The following is a 12,445-nucleotide window of genomic DNA, read 5'->3' as shown; positions in this document are numbered from 1 at the left end:
ATTTCCACATATGTGAGGTGCCTACATATGAAAAAAAAGAAATGCAACTATTAGTTGCAATTGTAATTTTGCAAAATTGAACAGTGGACTTAACACCAGCCTGACAATCAGACCAAATCTTCTCTTCAAATCATCGCTGATGGGAATATTTTGCTGAAATCCCCAAAGTCAAAGCTCAGCTATACAAATAAATACTGTAGCAGATCCTGACAGGAAGACGTTCAGCCCAATCTTTTCCAGATGGCAGTGATGGATGGCTGTGTGCTCATATTTATTTGGTTTCCCAGGCAATGGTGTCCTGCTTTCACTGGTCATCACTTGGAGTGCTTTGGCTTACAGATGGACACAACAGTCTTGTACACTGCCAGACAGGTATTCTGGTGGGCTTACTCATTGCTTGGATGTCATGATTGCAAGATAGAACTACATTACGCTTTGCTGTGATTATCTTTCCTAGAAATTGTCCATCTCTTAAACTTGCAGCAAACTTTTGGTGCAGGACCCAAGGAGTTCCTAGGTAAAAATGAAACTCAACATATGTAACTTGCTCGCGGCTGCGAGATGCCCATTCTGAAAACAATACAGTGACCTAAAGAAGAAAGAGAGAGAGAGAGAGAGAGGAAAGACATCCAAATCCCAAACCACATTGACTGAAAATGTGGCTGTCACTATGTTCTGTTCTGTAAAACACATGGTACTTTACATAGGGATATAAAACAAACGTCCACAGATCAGGGACTTACATTATACCATAATGTGTGGGGAAGAACAGAGCTGGGATACAAAGACTTCTGAATCCAGACCATTCATTTTGCTGGGTCATGCTTGAATAACAAACCAAAGTTATTAGCAACAAACACATGTTTGGTGGCCTAGGTAAAATGATCCATTGCCTCCAGATGATGTTCATTTTGCAGGCATCTATACCAGGGAATAAAATGAGACCCTGCTTGCTGCAGGAGTATGAGTTGTGTGGTGCTAGCACATTGTAAGCAATTTGGGGAAGAGCTTGTATTTTCATGAGTTCACGTAACGTCAAGCATAAGAGAGCCATACTGATGACTGGAGCTTTTCATGCTACTGGTAACATAATAGTGGTAAATGCAAATTCTTGATACAAGAACTTCCTGGTGAGATCAGGTGATGGCTGAAACACGGAGACACACAGGACTGAATGCTTAGCAGGAACCAATACAAAGAAATGCATGCCCCTCCTGTGGTCTTGAGTCACACGTTTACACAGTCTTTGTTAGGAGGGCAATGCAGCCAATGGAGTGCAATTATGGTAAAGCTCCCTTCTAAATACAAACCACACACATTAACATCAGAAAGTGGATAGATCAGGCGAAGGTTTCTTAGAAAAAAAAAAAAAAAAAAAACTTTTATCTGGAATCCAAAGACAGCAGGAAGTGAACGAAATTGGTTGAGGCTGTGGGGATGTGGTCACACTTCTCTGTGTAAATGAACAGATGGGCAGCAGAATTCTGCATGTGCTGGTTTGGACAGCTGGGACTCCGGGAAGCCATAGAAAGGGAATGATAAGAGTAAGAGAAAATGAAGGCAGACTAAGGATTTCAGCGGAGGCTGAGTTTCAACACCACTGTGCTCAGGCACAAGTCTTCCAAAATGCACCCAATACCTACTAGGTTAGAGACTATTATTACCTGCCAGGCTGAAACCATACTATTCAACAAACAGAAAAATGAAGTTATAAAAACACTAGTAGCTATTGCGATGACAGAAACTCAAATCAAAAATAAACTACTGTGACTGTTTTTATGCTGCCTAAGTTGATTAGGTTCTCTCACGGACACACACAATGGTTCTACCTTTAACTACATGACCATATGACACTTTTGCTTTAAAACTTTCACCTACAGCTGAAAAACTAGAACCTCTAAAATATTGCACACTAGTGATATGTGTATAGCTCACCGATAGAAAAAGAGATTTTTTTCACCCAACAGAGCTCTACGTTGTGCTACCAAATACCCGACAGCAATACTAGATTGTTAACTAGATTGATGGGCTGAGTCTAATCGCATGGCATTCAACATGATTAAGTGCCAGGTCCTGTACTTGGGTCATAACAACCACACGCAGCAGTATAGGCTTGGGGAAATGTGGCTGGAAAGTTGCCTGGCAGAAAAGGACCTGGGTCAATAGCCAGTTGAAGATGACCCAGCAGTGTGCCCAGGTGGCCAAGAAGAAGAGCAATTAAGCTGGTGAAGGGACTAGAGAACAAGACATATGAAGAGCGACTGAGGGAACTAGGGCTGTGTAGTCTGGAGAAAAGGAGACTGAGGGGAGACCTCATTGCTCTCTACAACTACCTGAAAGGAGGCTGCAGCAAGGTGGATGTCTGTTTTCTCAGGTGAAAAGGGATTGGATGCAAGAAAACGATCTCAAGTTGCACCAGGGGAGGTTTAGACTAGGTGTCAGGAAGAATTTCTTCATGGAAAGAGTGGTTAAACATTGGAACAGGCTGCCCAGTGTGGTGTTGGAGTCCCCATCCCTGGAGGTATTTAAGAGATGTGTGAATGTGGTGCTTAGGGACATGGTTTAGTGGTGGTTGGTGACTGGACTTGATAGTGTTAAGGGTCTTTTCCGACCTAAATGATTCTATGATTCTATGAACTTCTTTAGTCCTAAGAAAAGAGATGAAGCCATCTCACAGCATTATTCAAAGGCAAGTGAATAAAAGGGAATTTGTGATTCTCAGTTTTCACCCCAGAACCTGGAAAGGAATGAAGACTCTCACTTTTCCTTCCAAGTTTGCTCTTTCAATGCATCCTACTACATGTCTCTGTCCTCCTTCTTTCTTTTCTTCTTTCACATAGTCCTGCCCTCCTCATCTACATGCTCACAGCTGCCTGCCTCAGAAAAATTATCTTAGCCCCACACCATGGCAGAGCAAAATTAAGCCTCAACTTTTCAAAAAACCTGTTCTGGTTCCCTGTCTCACCCTCTTGTTCCCACATGCCAAGCTGCAGTCTCTTGCCTGGGTATGACTGGTCACTGCCAGAGCTCCAATCTACCAGGAATGGCCAAGCTATCTACAAAGAAGCCGTGGCTAAGGAAAGCGAAGGTTTCTAAATAGGTCATGGCAGTAATTCATTTTATGCATACTCTTGGCATAAATTCATTGCTCTTGCACACAATATGCTGCTGAGTTCCAGATCATTATTTTCCTAGCCACTCAGCACCAACACAACAGCTGTGGTTGGCCAAAAGAAATGGAGGAGCATGGTGAAGACACCACCAGCAGCAGCAGCAAGATCCCAGTTATTTGCCAAATTTTCATACAAGAACAAAACTAAAATAAGCATACACAAGTTTCTTTGTTAATGATGAGAGTTTGAAAGATGATCCCAGTGACTTTAATTTACTCTTCCTGTAGATTCTGAATAGAAAACTGTCTCAGCTTTCAATATCTTTGTTACACAACAGTTGGCAAAATACTGTTGTGCCCAAAGCCCACCACAAAAGGGAATTAGCAACCCCACATGCCAAAGAGGCAGATGGACAGGTAGACACACAGATTTAATGGCTAAAGGAAAAAAAACTGGGAATCTGTGTAACGGCATCCACTGCAATACAAGGCACAGAACCCCTATACAAATCCCCAAAACTCCTTGCTGAGCTGGGGACATCTCACAGGCAAACTTCCAACAAATAACGTAAGTTTATTCAATCACTTCAAGTAAAGAGGCATACACTGCATTACTGGTATGTATTTTTTTTCAGCAACTCACTGATCTCACCGTAAGTGTCAGAACTTGATTTTCAGTGTGAATTTTTCTATTTCACAACCTCTAACTTTAATCCTCTGGATCATTTCTGCCTTTGTCTGAGCTATTTTATCAAAATCCAGTCCGTACAGTTACCTACAGACCATGGCTGAGCTTCCTTCTAACTTGCACTTGAGTTGCTCTCTCACTATGAAGACTCCCTTTGCAGTCACATTTGTAATTTTTTCTAAGCCCTTGTCATTTTTTCATCACCTTTTTGAAGTGTAGACAGCAGAACTGGGCACACATCTAGTGCTAGATATGTATCACCAGTTCTGTTTGCAGAGGAAATATGATCTCTTTATTCAGTACTGTCTGTTTATACATCCAGTGATCACCCAGCCATCACTCACTGGGCTCACTCAGCCATAGCACTGCACCAAAAGGTCATATTCAGTCATTCACCACGAGCTGGACTTTGCTGTCAGAGTTACTGCTTTGTAACTGATAGACTTCATCCCACCAGGGCTACCTACTTATTTTGTTCTACTACTGTATAGCATTCCATTAACTCTGAACAGGTGAAAAGAAAAGACTTTATTCCAGCTGGGTAGGAATATGCTGTGTCAGCTTCAAGCAGAACTTCACAGTAAGAACAATTTGACAACTCACCTCTAGAGCATGGCACTAACTGTAATTTAACAGGTCTAACCAGTTCATTTTTAGACCATTCATTTAAGTTGCATTTCCTGCAATCTAAGGAATATTCTTTGTATGACAGCTCTAAAAGAATCCTGTAGGCTGCACCGTTTATATTCTGAGAGAAAGGGAAATTGGACATGAAACTGAAAGGAAGAAAACTAGCAGGTAAGGAGGAGTCTAAGATAGATCCCAGTATGGGTTATTTCCAAATACAGAATCCTATTTGAGTGCTCAGATACATGCAGAGAAAACTAAATTTATCATGTTCAGTCAGACATGCTAGTCATTGACTATAGGTTATGGTTGTCATGGAAATTATGTTTATTCACCGGATGATTGGCCAACTGCAGAAACATTTTTCACTGCCAAAGGTTTTCCACTTCTCCTTACATTCCAGCTGGGGACTGTGGAATTTCACTCAAAGAATTTACCACAAAGGGCATGAACTGTCAAAACAGGAGCAAAAGCATGAAGAAACTGCCTCCAAATACTCTATTTAACCTTAGCATAAAGTGATGCAATTCTTCCAAAGACAATGTGTTGCTAGCTGATATTAAGGTCAGCATGGGGTACAACTGCCCGTTCTCAGCATATCTGAACTAGTTTATAAGCACTGGCTGAAAATACATTGGGATTTTATGATTAACGTTCTATTATTTCTGCCAATAAACTGTAGAAAAACAATTTTATCTCATTCAACTAGAGACGCTTTAAGGGAAAAATATACAGAAAAAAGCCAAATGCCTTGAGATTGAAATCAGCAGTTCCAGGAATGGAGAATCAAGATCTCTTTATTTCAGAATTTATTGGACCGGGAGGGGGGGGGGGGGGCTCAAATTTGCACAATCTTTGTGCAAAGGGACATAAACTAGGGGAACTCTATGCTGCTGACACTCTCAGCAGGGGCTGAAGACTGTTTCTGGCTGAAGTCCACCCTGATTTACAGTGCTCAGCATCCTATCAAGACAGCAACATATGTTATTCCTATTATCTTGCATTCTCTTTCCACCCAGTTGTGGAGTACCGTCTCCAGCACTGTATAGTCTAGTGCTAGGAAAGATGGTAATCACTAAGAATTGTAATTATAATAATTGAACAGTGCAAAGACAAAATGAACAGAAGTTCTTCAAGGGCTCTTCGCTGCAGACGCAGTTTCCAGACCAGAACCAAAGATTTGAGTTTTACCCAAATAAAGCCCAGTTATTTGAACTTCTCTCAAACTGCCAAGCTTCTGGTTGTATGAAAACTACACTGCATATACTTAGAGCCCTGTTAACTACAAAACTATCAAAACTTTTGACCAGCCATCAAAGCCATTTTAGCTATGAGACAGGAAAATTGCACTGTTTTCACTACTGCTATTCTAATAATAAGTTAGGAGATTTTGCTCTGACTTAAAAGAAGGAAATTAAGAGACAAGGTTTCACCTTTTTGATTTCTCCTTTTGATAGCATTACACTTTGAAGAAGTAATCAGACATTTGATGGGTCAGAATGGGAGTCAAAGTGACTGTACAGATTAGCAGATTAGCACTTCTCCAGTGCAGGAGAGAGCGAGGTTCAAGTCCTAGCCCCAGTTAATACTTGTAGAAAGTGACTTTTGTCACATGAACCACCAGAGTTCCAGATGTAGCCAGCAGCTGTATGGCCTGGGTTCTCACTGGGGATACATGAGGTAAGGACTACAAGTGTGGACCATGCAGTGCAGGGACTTCATGCAGAGTTTTACACTATCCAACTGAATCATTTAGTCTACAGCTCTTCCAAAGAAGGTGAAGATACATCTCTCTTGTCTCCAGAACAAGTCTTTCTGGAGACCTGTTCTCAGTCTAGCGTTTCTTTTAACCTTATTTGATACTTACCCAAACTGAAAGCGTAGCATCTGTCTTTTATTTATATAAGAGAAGAGAGCACTCTCTCATCTCACGTTCACACAAAATGAGATTAACACCCTAAGAATGTCAGGGTGGCATCCCTGCTCATGGCAGGTGGGTTGAAACCAGATGATCTGTAAGGTCCCTTCCAACCCGAGCTGTTCTCTGATTCTATGATACGAAAAAATCAATGAACACACACTACCCACGTTCCCTGGAAATGGGTTGAATCTTGTAGGTAAAGCTCTTCTGTGAGCTCCTGCAAGGGAAGATGCAACCTTACATTAGCTCTAGACAGTGATCAATTTAGATAGCAAAATCTATTTCCTGATAGAGAAATGTTTTTTCACATGAGCTAGTTCAAGTAGAATTCAAGCACGTGAATTGTAAAAGACTTTGTACGGAGCAAAAATTTATTTAAACAAGGAGCTAAAGTGGGAAAACTCCAAATTTCTAACTATTTCTTCTGTATTTTCAGCTGAACAGCACTCAGGGCCCTGACTGCATTAATAGGCCCTAGTTGCCTTGACCAGCCTTACCTGCAGTCTTCTCACACACCCCGCCCATGTGTGCAGGAGCAAAATATATATTCAGTCCTGGGCTAATTGCAACCTTTGCTTGAGCTGTGTAGTAAGACAGTGTTAAGTCTGTTGTCATCTCAGCCACTACCTTGCCTTTGCCTGATCTTCAACCTCACTGATCTGGACTTTGACCATGCACCCATCTTGTCACTGCAGACCTGTCCCATCATGACTGGACTCTGTCTGACCATGTTTACCCTCATCAGCTCCAACCCTGACCTGTGGATTGACTTCCTGGCTTGACCTTGCACCTGCCTCATCATCACAAGCTTGTCTGATGATCTGGGCTTCAGTTGAACCTGGCTGTAGTCTACTTTGCTTGTCTCGTTTGACAATGGTGGGACTAGGCCTTGCCTACTTAAGCCATCGTCCTGCCAGTCATGTTATTGTCCTCAGCTCTCAGCTCCCTAGCCCTCTGGAAGCAGCTGGCCCTCACTGCTCCCTGACAATCGTCAGCTACTAAGAAAATAATTCTCTGAAGATGTGCTTCCCAAACTAGGTAAATGAACCCAACAGCTACTGTACATACTTTAAAAAGTCTGTACATCGTAATGACACATATTTACTACATCCTCCACCTTGACCTTCATCTCCCAGTCAGGAACTCACAGTCCAAGTAATGGGATATGACAGCATAGCTCTTTATCACAGCATTCTTTTTTTGTGGGTGATAAACACTAAAATAGATATTATTACTGGAGTCTAGTACCTACCACCAATATGAACAGAGCACTGACATATTATGGCTTCTTATTATTGCAGATGGTCTACAAAATCAGGAAAATGTCTCTTACATTCTCTTGGTGCTTTTTAAAGCTTTCTCCAAACCTCTAATAACAAAAAACTTACTGGACTCCCCTAAGTATAAAACAATTTGTGGGATGGGGGAAGAAAGTTTCAGAAAATACACTCTATGAACTCCCAACCCTCACTAATCTCTCACTCCATACTGAATGCTTATAGACCCCCCTCCCTGACCAGGGAGGGCAGGCATGCCCCCTGCTTATAGCCAGCTGCTAGAGGAAGCATGCTTCCCAGCACCTTGCAGTGAGACAGAAGCAGTTCAAAGTATCAGACTTGTTGTGCTGGAAGACTGGATAATCCTGATCTAGTTTGTAACTGGAATATAGGAAAACATCCTACTTTTTGTCTTGTGTGCAAAGTTATATAATAACTCATTTTCAAAATTCACATGCACAAAAAAATGTTGAATGTCTTCCTTTCAAAGTTGCCTTGCATCTAGGTAAATACTCTACTTACAATTTCAATGAAAGGTAAGACTAGAGAACATTTATTAAATTTGCCTCATTTTCTTGTCTCACCTCTGTTCTAGACAAGTCATTCCAATTCCTACTCCTTGCAGCCTGAGATTTCCTTGTTTTGGTAACCAGCAGCCCAGCACTAGCAGAAAGACCAGTGAATGTTTTCCATACATATAAGCAGCCCACAATAGATGCTAAACAAAGCTGTTACATTTTGAGTCCATAAGAAAAAAGAATCTGTAATTCTGAAAAGTGTTTCAAGGGCAGAAGGGTCCAGGGGGTGGATGTGCCCCGTATGATACCAGACGTGGAAAATTCTATACCTTCATTGTTTGTAGACATTGCGTTGATCAAAGCAATACTTCTTCAAATACTGTAAGGAACACAGTGTTTATATACATCACACAGTATTTATATACATCACTAGAACTGTGATGGCCCCTGCCACCCCATGACTGCAGAGAGGACTGCACTAGAAAGCTGAATGTGAAAGCTGAGTTATGTGAATATGAATAACCTGAACAGCTATTTGGTATGGAAGAATTCTTTCAGATGGTAACTCATGGCAGTAGCTTCTGAATTTTATTATTTCTCAGAATGGTGACTGTAATAAAGACAAACCTTCCCCCTAAAACAAGGATATTATATGGGTAGAGATGCATACAGAGACCATGAGACAGCAAAAAGACCACTGGCTACTTTCAAGTTATAAGAAATATGATAACAAAGAAAAGCTTTCCTGAAGTAAATGAAAGAGAAGAAGGAGGTAACTTTGTCTATTGTCTCTCAGGTACAGGGAGACTAGATAAGAACATGAATCCATAAGGTATCAATTATTGCTGAATAAATGCATAAATTAAAGTGTTCTGATACATACCAGAGCCTGTCCTGAGTGCATCAACATGCTCTGCAATCTCTTTCCTCCTCTTTCTAGGTGCTTAGCCACCTGTGCTCAAAACCAGCTCTGGAAAGGCATGGCTGTGTAACCTTGGATCAGATGCCACAGACAGATGTCATGAGATGTGTGTGAGGCCTCCCACCTTTTCTCAAGAACTGCACTGAGATTTCACAGAATCACAGAATCATCTAGGTTGGAAGAGACCTCCCAGATCACCGAGTCCAACATCTGACCTAACACTAACAAGTCCTCCACTAAACCGTATCACTAAGCTCTGTATCTAAACGTCTTTTAAAGACCTCCAGGGATGGTGACTCAACCACTTCCCTGGGCAGCCCATTCCAATGCCTAACAGCCCTTTCAGTAAAGAAGTTCTTCCAAATATCCAACCTAAACCTCCCCTGGCACAACTTTAGCCCATTCCCCCTTGTCCTGTCACCAGGCACGTGGGAGAATAGACCAACCCCCACCTCGCTACAGCCTCCTTTAAGGTACCTGTAGAGAGCAATAAGTTCGCCCCTGAGCCTCCTCCAGGCTGAACAATCCCAGCTCCCTCAGCCGCTCCTCATAAGACTTGTTCTCCAGACCCCTCATCAGCTTTGTTGCCCTTCTCTGGACTGGCTCAAGCACTTCCATGTCCTTCCTGTAGCGAGGGGCCCAAAACTGAACACAGTACTCGAGGTGCGGCCTCACCAGAGCCGAGTACAGGGGGACAATCACCTCCCTAGACCTGCTGGCCACACTGCTTCTTATACAAGCCAGGATGCTGTTGGCCTTCTTGGCCACCTGAGCTCGCTGCTGGCTCATATTCAGCTGACTATCAACCAATACTCCCAGGTCCTTCTCTGCCAGGCAGCTTTCTAACCACTCATCTCCCAGCCTGTAGTGCTGCTTGGGGTTGTTGTGCCCCAGGTGCAGGACCCGGCACTTGGCCTTGTTGAACTTCATACAGTTGGCCTCAGCCCGTCAGTCCAGTCTATCCAGATCCTCCTGCAGAGCCTTCCTACCCTTGAGCAGATCGACACACGCACCTAACTTGGTGTCGTCTGCAAACTTACTGAGGGTGCACTCGATCCCCTCATCCAGATCATCAGTAAAGATATTAAAGAGAACTGGCCCCAGTACTGAGCCCTGGGGGACTCCACTAGTGACCGACCTCCAATTGGATTTAACTCTATTCACCACAACTCTTTGGGCCCAGCTATCCAGCCAGTTTCTAACCCAACGAAGCGTACACCAGTCCAAGCCAAGAGCAACCAGTTTCTTGAAGAGAATGCTGTGGGAAACGGTGTCAAAAGCCTTACTGAAGTCAAGGTAGACCACATCCACAGCCTTTCCCTCATCCACTAAGTGCGTCACTTTAGGGCCTCACCTTTGGTCCCTGCCTGTGCCTGGCTTTATACCACATTAATACGGAGCATGACTCAGTGGCTTGACTTCCTGGCTTGACCTGGTCTTGTGTGGCAATCACCAGATTCTTGTCTGAGCCTTGTTGCCTTCACTGGACCTGCCCTGCTCACCTTCTTTGGGTGATGCGGGACTGTGCTGCTGTGTCAGCAAGGTCTCAGCCCCTGCCTGCCTTGCTGCCACCCTCAGCTCCCAGCTCATCTTTCCTCACAGAGCAAACTACACTTGCTGAGACATTATGAAGAAAAAAAAGTCTCAATACTTTGCAATATCTAGTCAGTGAAATTCAAATACTAGGTTTCCTATAGATAAGCATTATGATAGAGCAAACTGTGACTAAAGAAAACGTCCTTTTTTTGAGTTTACAAATACTTATGTGCAAAGGAGTGCAGAGTTACTGTTTCATGCAAAAAGCAGGCCATGCAGTGAATACTCCTGCTAGCCGAACTTCAAGTCAGTTGGCAGGCTTTCTTCAGTAGAAAATGCCAGACTATGGCCCACAACTTCCTTCTGAGGAATTCCCTAAAATTAACTGATTGTGCTTCTGGTACAAGATCTGAGCAATCAGCATCAAAAGGACTAGCAGAACAGTGAAGCAAGCACAAGAGGATGTGTATATGAATGTATGTGCACATTTGGGAACTTTCTTCAGTACAAAACTAGCCAAAATCACACAGTCCTGTTGTGAGAATGTTAACACCCAAAAGCAGATACAGTTCTGGCTCACTGTGAACTGCTGTCATACAGCTGCAAACAACAACAAATGCAAATGACATTCTCTGCATCTATAAATCAGAGTTTATATGGTAAAGCAATACCAGGAGGTTGTTACAGTTTAGCCACACCTGTGCTGCTACTGGCTAAAGCAGTGTGTCTGAGACATCCAACGATCTGGGATTCCAGGAAATGCAAAATTATACTGAGATATGACTCTGCCCACTAACACTTAAACCATATGATAATAACAGTATAATAATAAACAACTCCCAATTAAGTATTGTAATACAAAATGGAAATTCTTATGCTTCCCTAAAAGAGTAAGTTACAGTACAAATGAGGTTACGTTTTGATCCATTCATACCAGTGGAAATGTAGAGTAATTCCAGTGACTTCAGCAGAGTTCCTGAGTATTGACATGTCGGTCCAGGTGGCATCAGCAGCTGGTTGATTGTCCTTTCCATTGCTTTGCTTATTAAGTGTCCATGCATTATACAAAATTATCAAGTTGTGGCAGAAAAGATTGTTGTGTATTTGTGCTATTCAGAGTGGGTAAACTAAATTTCTTTTCTGTGGAAGCAAGGCTTATAAAGACACGTGGGCTGTCCAAGGGCAAGATGGAAGATTGTGATGTTAGTTTGCTTGTAATTTCCCTTCTATTTTCTTTCTTCCTACAGTGTTGCTTGAACACGTGAGACTGTTTCAGCTATATATGAAACAAGTGACAATGTCTCAGAGAGACTAACCTCTGATAGTCAATATGACAATTACTAGCTGTTGAGGAGAGTTCTTCCCAGTGCTTCCCTGCTTATGGAGAGACAGCAAGGTAAGCTTAGTTCTTCGCTGACCCCAGGGAATTCATTCAGGAATGCACTCTTGAAGACAATTAGAGGAAGAGCTTCCATTCTCTAGTGTCATTATTAGAAACCAAAGTTACCACAAGATGCCAAGCACGATTCTTTACTTCCAGAATTCATGAAGTTATTTGTCTTATATCACGTTTGCCTGCTAATCAGGCTATAGTATTCAGACATCATTGACCCATGAGAGGTTTTAGTGAAGGATTAGTCAATTCAGATAACAGGTTTGCATATTAGAGTTTAGCAAAATAACAGCATCTCTACAGGGCATGCATTTCCAGAATTAGCACTAGACTGTAACCCCTTAGATCCTGTGAAACCCGAGAAAATGCTCCCCAGGGGCTCCATGGAGAAGACTTTGGTTCCTCCAATAACAGCAACAATTTCAGGGCATTCTTGATGTCTGATTTGCAG

At 42.4% G+C, this 12,445-nt stretch overlaps 1 protein-coding gene across 2 annotated transcripts in view; it reads left to right on the top strand.

Annotated features, from left to right (window-relative positions):
- WARS2 (tryptophanyl tRNA synthetase 2, mitochondrial) overlaps positions 1 to 12,445 on the top strand; it is a 117,264-nt gene that overhangs the window by 24,761 nt on the left and 80,058 nt on the right. Inside the window, exon 1 of one of the 2 annotated variants that reach the window (XM_050708046.1) lies at positions 2,515 to 2,521. The exons of the other annotated variant lie outside the window; for it this stretch is intronic. The gene's annotated coding sequence lies outside the window, so the exon portion shown is untranslated. Of the gene's footprint in view, positions 1 to 2,514; positions 2,522 to 12,445 lie in introns of those variants that run through there. 2 annotated transcript variants of the gene reach the window in all.

The sequence above is a fragment of the Cygnus atratus genome, chromosome 1, assembly GCF_013377495.2.
Source record: "Cygnus atratus isolate AKBS03 ecotype Queensland, Australia chromosome 1, CAtr_DNAZoo_HiC_assembly, whole genome shotgun sequence".
Classification (NCBI taxonomy): domain Eukaryota; kingdom Metazoa; phylum Chordata; class Aves; order Anseriformes; family Anatidae; genus Cygnus; species Cygnus atratus.
The sequence above is the reverse complement of the archived record's forward strand: the minus strand, read 5'-3'. Positions and strand labels throughout refer to the sequence as shown.